Source organism: Dama dama, chromosome 3 (genome assembly GCF_033118175.1).
Source record: "Dama dama isolate Ldn47 chromosome 3, ASM3311817v1, whole genome shotgun sequence".
NCBI lineage: Eukaryota > Metazoa > Chordata > Mammalia > Artiodactyla > Cervidae > Dama > Dama dama.
Genome location: NC_083683.1, coordinates 35,739,259 through 35,751,983, shown reverse-complemented (window position 1 = coordinate 35,751,983; position 12,725 = coordinate 35,739,259). Strand labels below are relative to the sequence as shown.

Here is a 12,725-nt window from a genome sequence, read left to right as displayed (position 1 = left end):
ATGTATTCCCAGTGACAGCCACTTGGGACTTTTTTTTGAAAGTAGGTAAAGCATAAATCATGAATTAATGAAACACTCTGACTGTGAAGCTGCTTCCGCATCTGACTAAGGGGATTAATTCTTCATAGCTATGACTCTTGAGAGAAGTCTTGAGAGTCCCTTGGACTTGCAAAGAGAAGAAACCAGTCCATCCTAAAGGAAATCAACCCTGAATATTCATTGGAAGAACTGATGCTGAAGCTGGAGCTCCAATACTTTGGCCACCTGATGCGAAGAGCCAACTTCCTGGAACTGATGCTGGGAGGGATTGAAGGCGAAGGAGAAGGGGGTAGCGGAGGATGAGATGGTTAGATAGCATCACTGACTCAATGCACATGAATTTGAGCTAACTCCAGCAGACAGTGGAGGAGACAGGACCCTGGTATGCTGCAGTCCGTGGGGTCACAAAGACTGAAAACAGCCAGATTATGGTTTCAGCAAAATAGTAAACTTTGGTTGTTTTTCTTTCCCTCTCAGTTTGACATTAAGGTAACTTTGTATTACAATCCACTGTCCTGGTGCTTGGTTTTAAAATAAAGTTTTATTGGTACGCAGCTGAACCTGCTCATCAGTGTATTGTACATAGCTGCCTTCAGGCTACAAAGCAGAGGTGGGTAGTTGTGCAGAGAATAAACCGTGTTTGACCCCTGAAGCTGAAAGTATTTACTATCTGGACTTTTACAAGAAAAGTTTGCTGACATCTGTTGTAAAGAATTTGAAAGCTATTTATGTGTTGACCTATGCTTAGGCTTTCTTTAGAGCGAACCCAGAGAATAGGGTAGATGGTTTCTATAATAGGACACAGTAAGTAAGTAAGTAAGTAAAGTTGCTCAGTCGCGTCCGACTCTTTGTGACCCCCTGGACTGTAGCCTACCAGGCTCCTCCTTCCATGGGATTTTCCAGGCAAGAGTACTGGAGTGGGCTGCCAGTTCCTTTTCCAGAGGATCTTCCCCACCTAGGGATCGAACCCAGGTCTCCTGCATTGTAGGCAGATGCTTTACTATCTGAGCCACCAGGGAAGTCTATAATAGGACACAGGAGGTCTGTGACAAATGTCAGTTGAATTAAATATCTTTAAAAAAAAATTCTAGAAAAAAATGTTAGTAGAAATTCTTAGCATGACGACATAAAGTTTTACTCTTCCTGCTTGTTTAATTGGTTTGCACTGAATACAAGAATGATCTCTACTGTTAAAGAAAGGCTTGGCATCATTGGAAATGGACACGCTCAAGAATCAGTTGAGGTAAAGGAGGAATGAAAACTTCCTAATTAGTGTTGGCTGAGCTCCACCCAACTCTCTCATGGTGTCAGGGTAATGTGAAGCCTTGCTCATGAATGGAAGGACATCTTAAATTTTTTGCAGCTAGTAAACCTTCAACAGGAAGCCTTCCTGCCTTTTCTCTATCCAAACATCTCATTTTCCACAGGATTAGCATGACTCTGCCCAGCTCCTTTCACAATGTTGTGGCAAAGAAATGGAAAAACTATTAAGCCGAAAAATTATACCAACTGGCATAATTTAGTTAGGTCAGTACCCTTAAAATGTCATGCATTTGTAGCTTCATTGAATGACTTTTTTTTTAACCAGACAGAGCTCCAACCTCTGGTCTAGTGGGGCTTTGGTGGCTAACTCGATCCAGCCAGAGCTTATGTGTGACTCTTTGTGAGCAGTTGACCCTTTCCAGAGCCTAGGAGTGTGGGAACCAGTACCTGGGCAGAGCTGAGCCTAGACCACCCACTCATTTCACACAGCCCATTAAATGGTTGTCATATGATGCTATGTTACTCCTCCCATTGACCTTGCCCTGAACGGCTGTGTGTCGAATTACTAATTATCCCTACAGCTTTGCTACGTAAATGCCATTTAATTTCCACCTCCACTTTTGGAAGCCACACTGCTCAGAGAGAACCACTGCAATAACCTCAGAAGCTAGCTGTTTCTTGTAAGGCAACGGGATGCCATCTACCACCACTGTAACCATTGCCACCAAGAAATGTTCTCTGAGTACAAACGATAGCTAAAAACAGAAAACAAACAAGAGGGAAAAACAAAAGACAGAAGAGAAAAGAAAAGGAAAAGAAAAACCCTGCATTTACTATTCAGCTCTGGACCATTCTCATGCTTCAGGTTCATGCCTAGTTGACCCTGGACACCTGCCGGTGCTATATGAAAATAACAAGCCACCATCTGGGGGTTTCATCATCTCACTCAGAGGCAGAAGTGTCTCTAAGGATTATGCTTTGCCTACTTGGCACGGAAATCCTGCTTTAGCTTCAGTGATTAGCAAATGTAGGGAGTGATTTCCCTCAGTCTAGACCCCAAAGACTAGCCCAGACAGACACAGGAATTCCCATGAAAACCCTCTAGGCTGCAGGCCATAATTTACCTTCTGTTGTTGCAATATTCTTGCTAGGAGATTGCTAGTAAAATTTTGCAAATGTTTCCATTTAAAATGACCCATTCATTTGGGATTACAAAATGCTAAAATCAAGACCATACTTGAAGAAGATAACTTGGGAGCAGAGTAGGTCAGACAGGAGTGGGCAATGGGCGTGGGTTGGAAGAACAGTCAGGAGGCTGATGATCATGTTTTTAATTTAAACATAGGATTCCTTCTATGTTAAAATTATTTGTAGTTACCAAAAAATAATGGACTACACAGGTCTCTCACATATGGCTACATTCAAAGGAATTTGGTTTTAAAATAAGAACCTAGGTTTAATTCATTCTTTTAGCAATCAACACTAAAATCAAAGCAAGGGCCTCAACCTAAGCAGGGTTTGTTGTTTTGTTGGTTGTTTAGATAGAGCTTTTTTTTTTTTTGGTGAATTTCCTAGTTGGCTTTCAAATAACTGACATGTAATTTCCTAAACCTAGAAATAAACCAAAAAAGATGCTTGTTTTTATGAATACGAAGGGCAGTATGACTTTATTCACTTCTTCTTTAAACATTTATTTGACATCTGCTTCATATCAGGCACTGTGTTAGGTGCTGGGAATAAAACAAGGAGAAAAAATAGACTGAGTTCTTACTGCATGACATTATAGTACCTCTTAACTAATTCTCCTAACTAATCCTCTTGAAACAATGATAAATTAGAATAGATGCAAATTCACATATTTAGCAAATAAAAAACATGATAACTTTACAGATGAGTGTTTCATGACATCATTTCCTCTACCTTCAGACTATATTTTTTTTTTTACTTTATTACAATTCAGCATCATTTCTTTTTCTGTCAATGTCTTTTTCAACTAGGAAAATAACTCCACTTTTTGGAGAAAATGGAAAACTTTGAACTGTTTGGAAATGTATTTCTCATTATTAGTCTCTATTTCAAAACTCTTCTACTATGATTTAAGTCCTACTTTCTTCCAGCCTAATCTTTCTGGACTTTGTTGCTATTGCTCAGTCGCTCAGTTGTGTCCGACTCTTCGTGACCCCGTGGACTGCAGCACGCCAGGCTTCCCTGTCCTTCACCAACTCCTGGAGCTTACTCAAACTCATGTCCATTGAATCGCTGATACCATCCAACAATCTTATCCTCTATCGTCCCTTTCCTCCTGTCTTCAATCTTTCCCAGCATCTGGGTCTCTTTCAATGGCTTTTCAATGGCTCTCACATCACGTAGCCAAAATATTGGAGCTTCATCCACAGCATCAGTCCCTCCAATGAATATTCAGGGTTGATTTCCTTTAAGATTGACTGGTGGTTTGATCTCCTTGCAGTATCTTTCTGGCATAGCTTTCATTGTTCCCCCTTCCTGTCAGCCCAAACAGCTTTTCTTCTTCTAACATGCCCACCTTACCCCATCTCTCTGTCTTTGCTCACCATGTCTCCTTTGCCCAAGATGCCCTTCCTCCAACATCTCCTCCTAACTAATCCTACTCAGTTCCAAGGACCAACTTCTATGTCATCTCCTTTATGAAGTTCTGCCTACAAAAGAGAGAGAGTTAAGCTTTCTATTCTCTTCTAAACAACTAGAGCACTTTTTACTTCTCAGCAATAATGCAGGGCCAACAACATGTCTCTTCTTTTCCACTGGTGTGTCAGCTTACAGAAAGCAGGCAAAATACCTTACTTCTATTACATTGCTTATAAAAACCTTTAATTTATTTATTTATTATAATATGTAATTATAATTACATGTAATAGAATCATATTACATGTAATTATAATGATATATACTAATTATAATAATATAATATAATTACTATAATATGTAATTGCAACTGTATATTATATTTTTATTTATAATAAATACATTTTATTACCTTGGTAATCCATGAAGACACAGCACAGTATTTCTTGAGAAGTTTCCATGTGTCAGGTGTTGCACAAAGCTCTAGGGATATATATATATATATACTATATATATATATATATGCTCAATTTCCACCCTGCTGGTGGGCATTAAACACATAGGTGCTATAAATATGGTATTTGTGTAATACCAAAGTAATGCTCAAATATCCTTCCAATCTGGCCCAATGCTTGACTTTTTACATTGGAGTTGAGATCGCAGGGGCCATCATGAGCAAAAAAAAATTTAAAGGTTTATATGCTCTGATAGTACTTGTTTTTGGTGGCATCTGACTTTTTATATACCTTGTTTCGTGAAAAATTGGGTTAGGTCAACCCTGAATCTGTTGTTTAGTCATGAAGTTGTGTCTGATTCTTTGTGACCCCATGAACTGTAGCCTTCCAGGCTCCTCTGTCCATGGGATTTCCCAGGCAAGAATACTGGAGTGGGTTGCCATTTCCTTCTCCAATGGATCTTCCCCACCTAGAGATCAAACCTGCATCTCCTGCTTGGCAGGCTGATTCTTTACTACCAAGGTACTTGGGAAGCACTAGACCACTCAAGTATGACGTAAATCAAATCCCTTCTACAGTAGAGGTGATGGGTAGATAAAGGGATTAGATCTGGTAGAGAGAGTGCCTGAAAACCTATGGATGGAGATTTGTAACACTGTAACAAGAGGTGGTGACCAAAACCATCTCTCCCCCCAAAAAATTGAAGAAGGGAAACTGGTTGTCTGAGGAGGCTGTACACATAACTGAGGAAAGAAGGGAAGCAAAAAGCAAGGGAGAAAGGGAAAAATAGGCCCAACTGGATGCAGAGTTCCAGAGAATAGCAAGAAGAGATAAGAAGGCCTTCTTAAATCAACAGTGCAAAGAAATAAAGGAAAACAATAGAATGGGAAAGACTAGAGATCTCTTCAAGAAAATCTGAGATATCAGGGGACATTTCATGCAAGGATGGGCACAATAAAGGACAGAAAAGGTCAGGACCTAACATAAGCAGAAGATATTAAGAAGCAGTGGCAAGAATACACAAAAGAACTATATAAAAAAGGTCTTATCGATCCAGATAATCATGCTGGTGTGGTCATTCATTTAGAGCCAGACATCTTAGACTATGAAGTCAAGTGGGCCTTAGAAAGCACCACCATGAACAAAGATAGTGGAGGTGATGGAATGAAAGCTGAGCTATTTCAAACCCTAAAAGATGATGCTGTTAAAGCACCGCACTTAGCATGTCAGCAAATATGGAGAACTCAGCAGTGGCCGTAGGACTGGGAAATATCAGTTTTCATTCCAATGCCAAAGAAGAACAATACCAAAGAATGTTCCAGCTACCAAATAATTATGCTCATTTCATATGCTAGCAAAGTTATGCTCAAAATCCTTCAAGCTAGGCTTCAGCAGTATATGAACTAAGAATTTCCAGATATACAAACTGGGTTTAAAAAAGATAGAAAAACCAGAGATCAAATTGCCAACATTCGTTGGATCATAGAGAAAGCAAGGGAACTCCAGAAAAACATCTACTTCTGCTTCATTGACTACACTAAAACCTTTGACTGTGGACCACAATACACTGTGGAAAATTCTTAAAGAGATGGGAATACCAGACCACCTTATGTATCTCCTGAGAAACCTGTATGCAGGTCAAGAAGCAACAGTTAGAACCAAACATGGAACAATGGACTAGTTTCAAAGAGAGAAAGAAGTATGTCAAGGCTGTATATTGTCACCCTGCTTATTTGACTTCTATGCAGAGTACATCATGCAAAATGCTGGGTTGCATGAATCACAAATTGGAATCAAGATTGCTGGGAGAAACTGTTGTTGATAAACAACCTTAGATATGCATATGACACCACTCTAATGGCAGAAAATGAAGAGGAACTAAAGAGCCTCTTGATGAGGGTGAAAGAGGAGAGTGAAAAAGCTGGCTTAAAACTCAACATTCAAAAAACTAAGATCATGGCATCTGGTCCCATCACTTCATGGCAAATAGAAGGTGCAAAAGTGGAAGCAGTGACAGATTTTATTTTCTTGGGCTCCAAAATCACTGTGGATGGTGACTGCAGCCATGAAATTCAAAGATGCTCCTTGGAAGAAAAGCTATGACCAACCTAGACAGCATATTAAACAGCAGAGACATCATTTTGACAACAGAGATGTATATAGTCATGTATGGATGTGAGAGTTGGTCCATAAGGAAGGCTGAGCACCGAAGAATTGATGCTTTCAAATTGTGGTGCTAGAGAAGACTCGAGAGTCCCTTGGACTGTAAGGAGATCAAACCCGTCAATCCTAAAGGAAATCAACCTTGAATATTCATTGGAAGGACTGATGCTGAAGTACTAATACTTTGATTACTTGATGTGAAGAGCGGACTCGTTGGAAAAGATCATGATGCTGGGAAAGCTTGAAGGCAAAAGAAGGGGTCAACAGAGGATGAGATGGGTAGATAGCATCACTGACTCAATGGACATGAATTTAAGCAAACTCTGGGGTATAGTGGAGGACAGGAGCCTGGCACGCTGCAGTCTATGGGGTCACAGAGAGTCAGACACAATGTGGCAACTATACAACATTAACAACAACACTGGATCACCGTGACAGAAGTTGGGCGACTCTTCAAACTTGCAGCTACAATTTGTAATCAGGCCCAGAGGTGCAGTTTCTGCTCTTGCCCAGGCTACCTGACTGCCTTCTTCAGTCAGGCAGGAGAGAGGAAAAATGGGAAAGTATAGGCTGCTTTGATGTTAGATTCACCTGTGGTGTTAGACACAGCTTCACCCATAACTAGAGTGAGAGCTTTTTTGGGGGTGCCAATTTCATCTGTAAAATAAGCAGAGTAATACTCTCCTCAGTGAGAATAAGTAAAATATATAAACTCTACTATCCATAACTATGTCCACAAACTATGGTCCATAGGCCAAATCTGGCTTGCTGTACTGAAGCACATGGACATCCATTTATTATATAACATCTATGTGTCTGCATAACGTAGGCAGAACTGAATATACACAATCAAGATGGTATGGCTCATAAAGCCTCAAATATTTACTATCTGGCCTTTTATAAACAAAGTTTGCTGTTCCCTGTAGTAGAACACAGCCCTGCACACAGAAGAGAATTGTCGTAATTATTCTTTTTCACCATTCTCTCTTTCCAAAGTGGAAGAGAAAGGATGGAGAAGAATTGGCAAAAGAGAGACTAGGGTGGCTAATTGTCTCTTTCCATTTAATGGAAACTCAAATTGGAATTGACCTTGAGTCTGGGACTGAGACCTAACAGTGACTTGAAGAAGTAAAGAAAATGTTTTTGCACATTGAGAACTGTCACTGGTCCAAAAAATGTTTCTTTCCTCTTGGAAAGCACTATATGTCACCATTGAAGTTAATAGTTCATTCTTGATTACAGTTATCATTGGCAGAGACCATGAAAATCTTCCATCAGAGCGTAGCACTGCCATTCCAGGCAGATTTTGCCTGTGTTGGTATTGATTTCAATTAAAACAAGTTATCTCAGTCACTGGACTTCTGTTGGCTGCACTCATTGCCCAGTGATGCAAATGGAAAACCTGTTTCAAACTTATGCTATCTGGTTACTTACAACAAGGCCCGGGCAGCTGGGTATATAAACAAACCTCAAGGACCAATCATTGTAGAAGGAAATGATCTTCATTTGCCCTCCATGATGTCATCCATGTTAGGCCTGACAAAGTTTTAACAGTTATTGACTGTGAGACCAGGCCAGACAAATCTTATGAATTCATCTTATTCCTCTTCAGGGCAGGTAGTCAAGCATATCCCAAAACATTTGATTTGGTTCAGTTCCTTGTGTATATTTCCTTTCTGTCTCTCCTTCCCCCCGCCCCGCCTCCTCCTGTGGGAGGGGTTTGTGTGTTTGCATAAAGCATAGCATGATGGTGTTCTGCATCTGTGTTTTTATTCTGTGGCTTAGCTTTTCTCTTCTACCTGTTAGTTTATAAGTAACCTAATCCAGGGATGAAACTCCTTCATTGCACATAATGATTCAGCAGTTTGTGTCAGAATGGTTCTTTATAATAGCAAAACAGACCATTCTTTCCAAAGATACATGGCACATGAAGTAAAATGTATAGCACATGTCGCAATTTGTGCTTTAGTAAATTCACATATTTCAATTGTTGCCTTTAAGGCTCATGCACTAGATCAAGTCACCTAGCTAAAAAGTGGGCCTAAGTCACTGTGGAACAGATTGACTGTTTTTTGTTTTTTTTCCCCCAAACTCTTCATTGAGACATGTAGCTAGATAATATTCCCTAGCCTTCTTTACAGTTAGATGCAGGCTTTTCCTATCCTTTCCTTTGTGGGTTTAGCACTGTCAATTGAAAGCTAATTCACTCTTCCTTCATACTACCTATAATGTCCCAGCAGAGAGTCCCCTCTAAATAAATATTTTTGCCCTTTCTCTCACCCTTTCTTTTGCATTTGGTGCTAAGAATGGTGTAGGGGGTTATTCAAAGATAAAAAGAGTTTCTATGCAATTTCACAAATGCAATTCTCTTCTGATTTGGTGATATTTAGAATCTGGGAGCATGAGCCTACCTTCCCAGTCTGTGCTCCACGCTGCCTATATCCTCATTCTAGAAAAGCCATCAGCAAACTTAAAACCCATGATTGCTCTACAAGAGTCTAAGCGAGTCCAGTCCCATCTGTCACTAGCAGTTGGAAAGCAGAGGGGAAATGGAGATGAACAAGGGAAGGAAAATGGTGGGAGAGAGGGAATAGGGTAAAGAAGAAAGAGGAAAATCTGAAGAGTGCCTGGACTAAAAGCATGCATTCTGATTTTCAAGATGTCCATCTAATGCCACTTTTTTTTTTTTAATTGTGTGGTAGAAGCTGATGCCACTTTCTGAGGATAAAATAGTATGATATTTTTTAAAAGTAATTTTTATAGGAATGAATAATTTTGTTAAATTTATGACACAGGACTGTATAACCAATATACATTTTTTTTTTTTAAAAAAGGATGGTTTAATGTGGAAAATCTTTTGCTGGTAAGTATTATGCCCTCTCCTAATGGAGTTATCTTTTATTTACTTCTAAAATTTTTATTATTTGAAGGATAAGTGCTTTACAATGTTGTGTCGGCTTCTGCTGTAAAACAACATGAATCAGTCATAATTATATATGTGTCCCCCTCCCTCCGGCGCCTCCCTCCCCCTCCCACCGGACCTCTCTAGGGTTAGTTAAGGCACTGGGGCTGCGCTTGAGCAGTAGCCGCAACATTAGAAAGATGGCAGAGGAAGAGTAAAAGAGAGATCCTTTTGGTTCCAGAAAGTCGCCTAGAAAGAAGCAGGCATATCAGGCCTTCGAAGCTACCCAAGAAGAGCAGGTGCTTTTGCAAAAAAGCAGCAGCAGAGGAAATGAAAAGAGCTCAAGTTTAGGCATCACGGTTCCTAAATGATTCCTGGTAGCAACTGCATAAAAGAGTATGCCTTAGACAGTTAGAAGTGAAACTCCGTGGCTTGGAAGTCCCAGATAAACATTTCTTGACCTTTGTTCTAAGCATCCAAAGGGTTAATCGGGTGAATTAACTAGTGCTAAGGATCGTTGCAAGACTTTGCCTGAATAAGATTTTCAGTGGTTTCTTTGTGAAAGTAACCTTTCCTACCATAAACTCACTTTGGAATAGTGGAACTTCATGTGACCTGGGTATGTGTGTGTGCTCAGTCGTGTCCAGCTCTTTGTGACCCCGTGGACTATAGCCGGCCAGGCTCCGCTGTCCATGAGATTCTCCAGGCAAGAATACTGGAGTGGGTTGCATTCCCTTCTCCTCCAGGGGATCTTCCTGACCCAGGGATCAAACCCAGGTCTTCTGCATTGCAGGAGGCTTCTTTACTGTTTGAGCCACCGGGCAACCCTTATGTGACCCGGGGATTTCCAAATCTAAAGTTTTTTCAGGAACTTAACTTGAAACACAGACAATCCAAGGTCAAGAATAAAGGTGTCCCTCTGACAGACAACAGAATGATTGAGCAGCCCTGGGGGAAGTTTGGTGTCATTTGCTTGGAAGATTTCATTCATAAAGTTGCCTTCCCAGGGAAGAATTTTCAGGTGGTCTCAGGGTTCTTGTGCCATTTCCACCTCTCAGTGGCCCACTGTGCTACCAGGAATAGAGTGGGCTTCCTCAAGGAGGGGGACTCACCTGGTTATGGAGGCAAACACAACACTCAGCTCCCTGGGGAGGTGAACGAAACCCAGAATCTCTGAAAGCACAGGGCATCGGGAGCATGTGTTTTTGTTTCCTGTAATGTTACCCAGTCTCTTCAAATGTTGCATGCATGCTTGGTTGCTCAGTCATGTCCGACTCTTTGTGACCCCATGGACTAAGCCCGCCAGGCTCCTCTGTCTGTGGAATTTTCCAGGCAAGAAATACTGGAGTGGGTTGCCATTTCCTCCCTTAGGGGATCTTCCTGACCCAGGAATCAAAGCTGCATCTTGAGTAACTCCTGCATGATCAGGCAGATTCCTTACCATTGAGCCACTTGGGAAGCCCATCTTCAAAGGTTATGTACTGTTATATTCTCGGAAACTGAAGGGGAAGTGTCAGGGAAAAGATGGTGATATACACAGCAGGCCCTTTTTATCCTACCTCGGTTCCAAGGAAAAGTTGCTGTGTGTTTTCCCCACTGGCCACCATCCACTCTGAAACCAGCCAGTGACTCATGCCATGGAGGAGGGAGCCCTGCTTTGTCACATCTTCTTTCCTGGAGTTTAATGTTTGTGAATGAATACTCAAGTATGAATACAAGATAGCAATAGACCAAGCCCAAAGGTCTATTTCAACTTGGGGATTCCCAGGGCCTTGTTTTGGGAAGACCTTAAAGCACAATTAGAAAGAAATACACACACACACACACACACACACACACACACACACACACACACACAATTACAGTAATTAACCTGGAGCAAATGTTCAGGAAGGCTGAAGTGAAGTCTATGAAATCATGAAGGGTGTAGCTTCAAAATGAACAATAGCTCAGTTTCATAAATGTTTATTGAGTTTATGAATTTCAACCCATGTACTAAGGCCTGAGAATACAAAGAAAATAGACAGTCTTGCAGTGAAGTACAGACACATACAGTAATTTATGCAGAACAGAGGTGGTGGTGGGAGTGCTAGAGGGCTTCCTAGATGATGTGAAGGATGTAGTAAATCTTGAATGAGTAGAGACTGATCCTCAGAAGAAAACATTGCAGGCAGAAGACAGAAAGGACCTCTGAGGAACTATGAGCATTGTTCAGAATTGATAGAGTGTAAAACGTGAAGCAGGCTTCCTTGTGGCTCAGACAGTAAAGAATCTGCCTGCAATGTGGGAGACCTGGGTTTGATCCCTGGGCCAGGAAGATCCCCTGGAGAAGGGAATGGCTACCCACTCCAGTATTCTGGCCTGGGAAATCCCATAGAGAGAGAAGCCTGGCGGACTACCAGTTCACGGGGTCGCAAAGAGTCTGACACGATTGGGCAACTAACATGTACACACGAGACATGAAGCTAAGAGTGATGGGCGATGAAAGCTGGAAAGTAAGAACCCCTTGCTACTTTCAGATGGCATTTAGGATTTTTAAGGATTATATCATTCCATGGAAAGGCCCAAGTTCAAATGGTGTTGAGAAAACTAAATAGCTACATGTAAAAGAAAGAAATTAGAATATTTTCTAATATCATCTAAAAAATGAACTCAAAATGGATTAAAGACCTAAATGTAAGACCAGATACTATAAAACTCCTAGAGGAAAACATAGGCAGGACGCTCTTTGACATAAATTTCAGCAATATATTTTTGGATCTTCTCTTAGATTAATGGAAATAAAAGCAAAAATAAACAAATGGTACCTGATTAAAAGTTTTTACATGGCAAAGGAAACCATAAACAAAACAAAAAGACAGCCTACAGAATGGGAGAAAACATTTGCAAATGATGCAACTAACAAGGAATCAGTTTCCAAAATATTCAAACACCTCGTACAGCTCAAAAGAAAAAAAAATAAATAAAAAAATGGGCAAAAGACTTAAATAGACATTTCTCCAAAGAAGATATAGAGATGGCCAACAGGCACATGAAAAGATGCTCAGCATCACTGACTTTTGGAGAAATGCATATCAAAACCACAATGAGGTATCAATTCACACCAGTCAGAATGGCCAGCATCAAAAAATCTACAAATGATAATCACTGGAGAGGGTGTGGAGGAAAGGGCACCCTCCTACACTATTGATGGGAGTGTAACTTGGTGCAGTCACTAGAGAACAGTATGAAGTTTCCTTAAAAAACGGAAAAAAAAAAAAATAGAGTTACCATATGATCCAGCAATCCCACTCCTTGGTATA

At 40.6% G+C, this 12,725-nt stretch overlaps 1 pseudogene; it reads left to right on the top strand.

Annotated features, from left to right (window-relative positions):
* Positions 1 to 8,922: 8,922 nt before the first annotated feature.
* Positions 8,923 to 10,600, top strand: LOC133049189 (large ribosomal subunit protein uL30-like; annotated as a pseudogene).
* Positions 10,601 to 12,725: the final 2,125 nt, after the last annotated feature.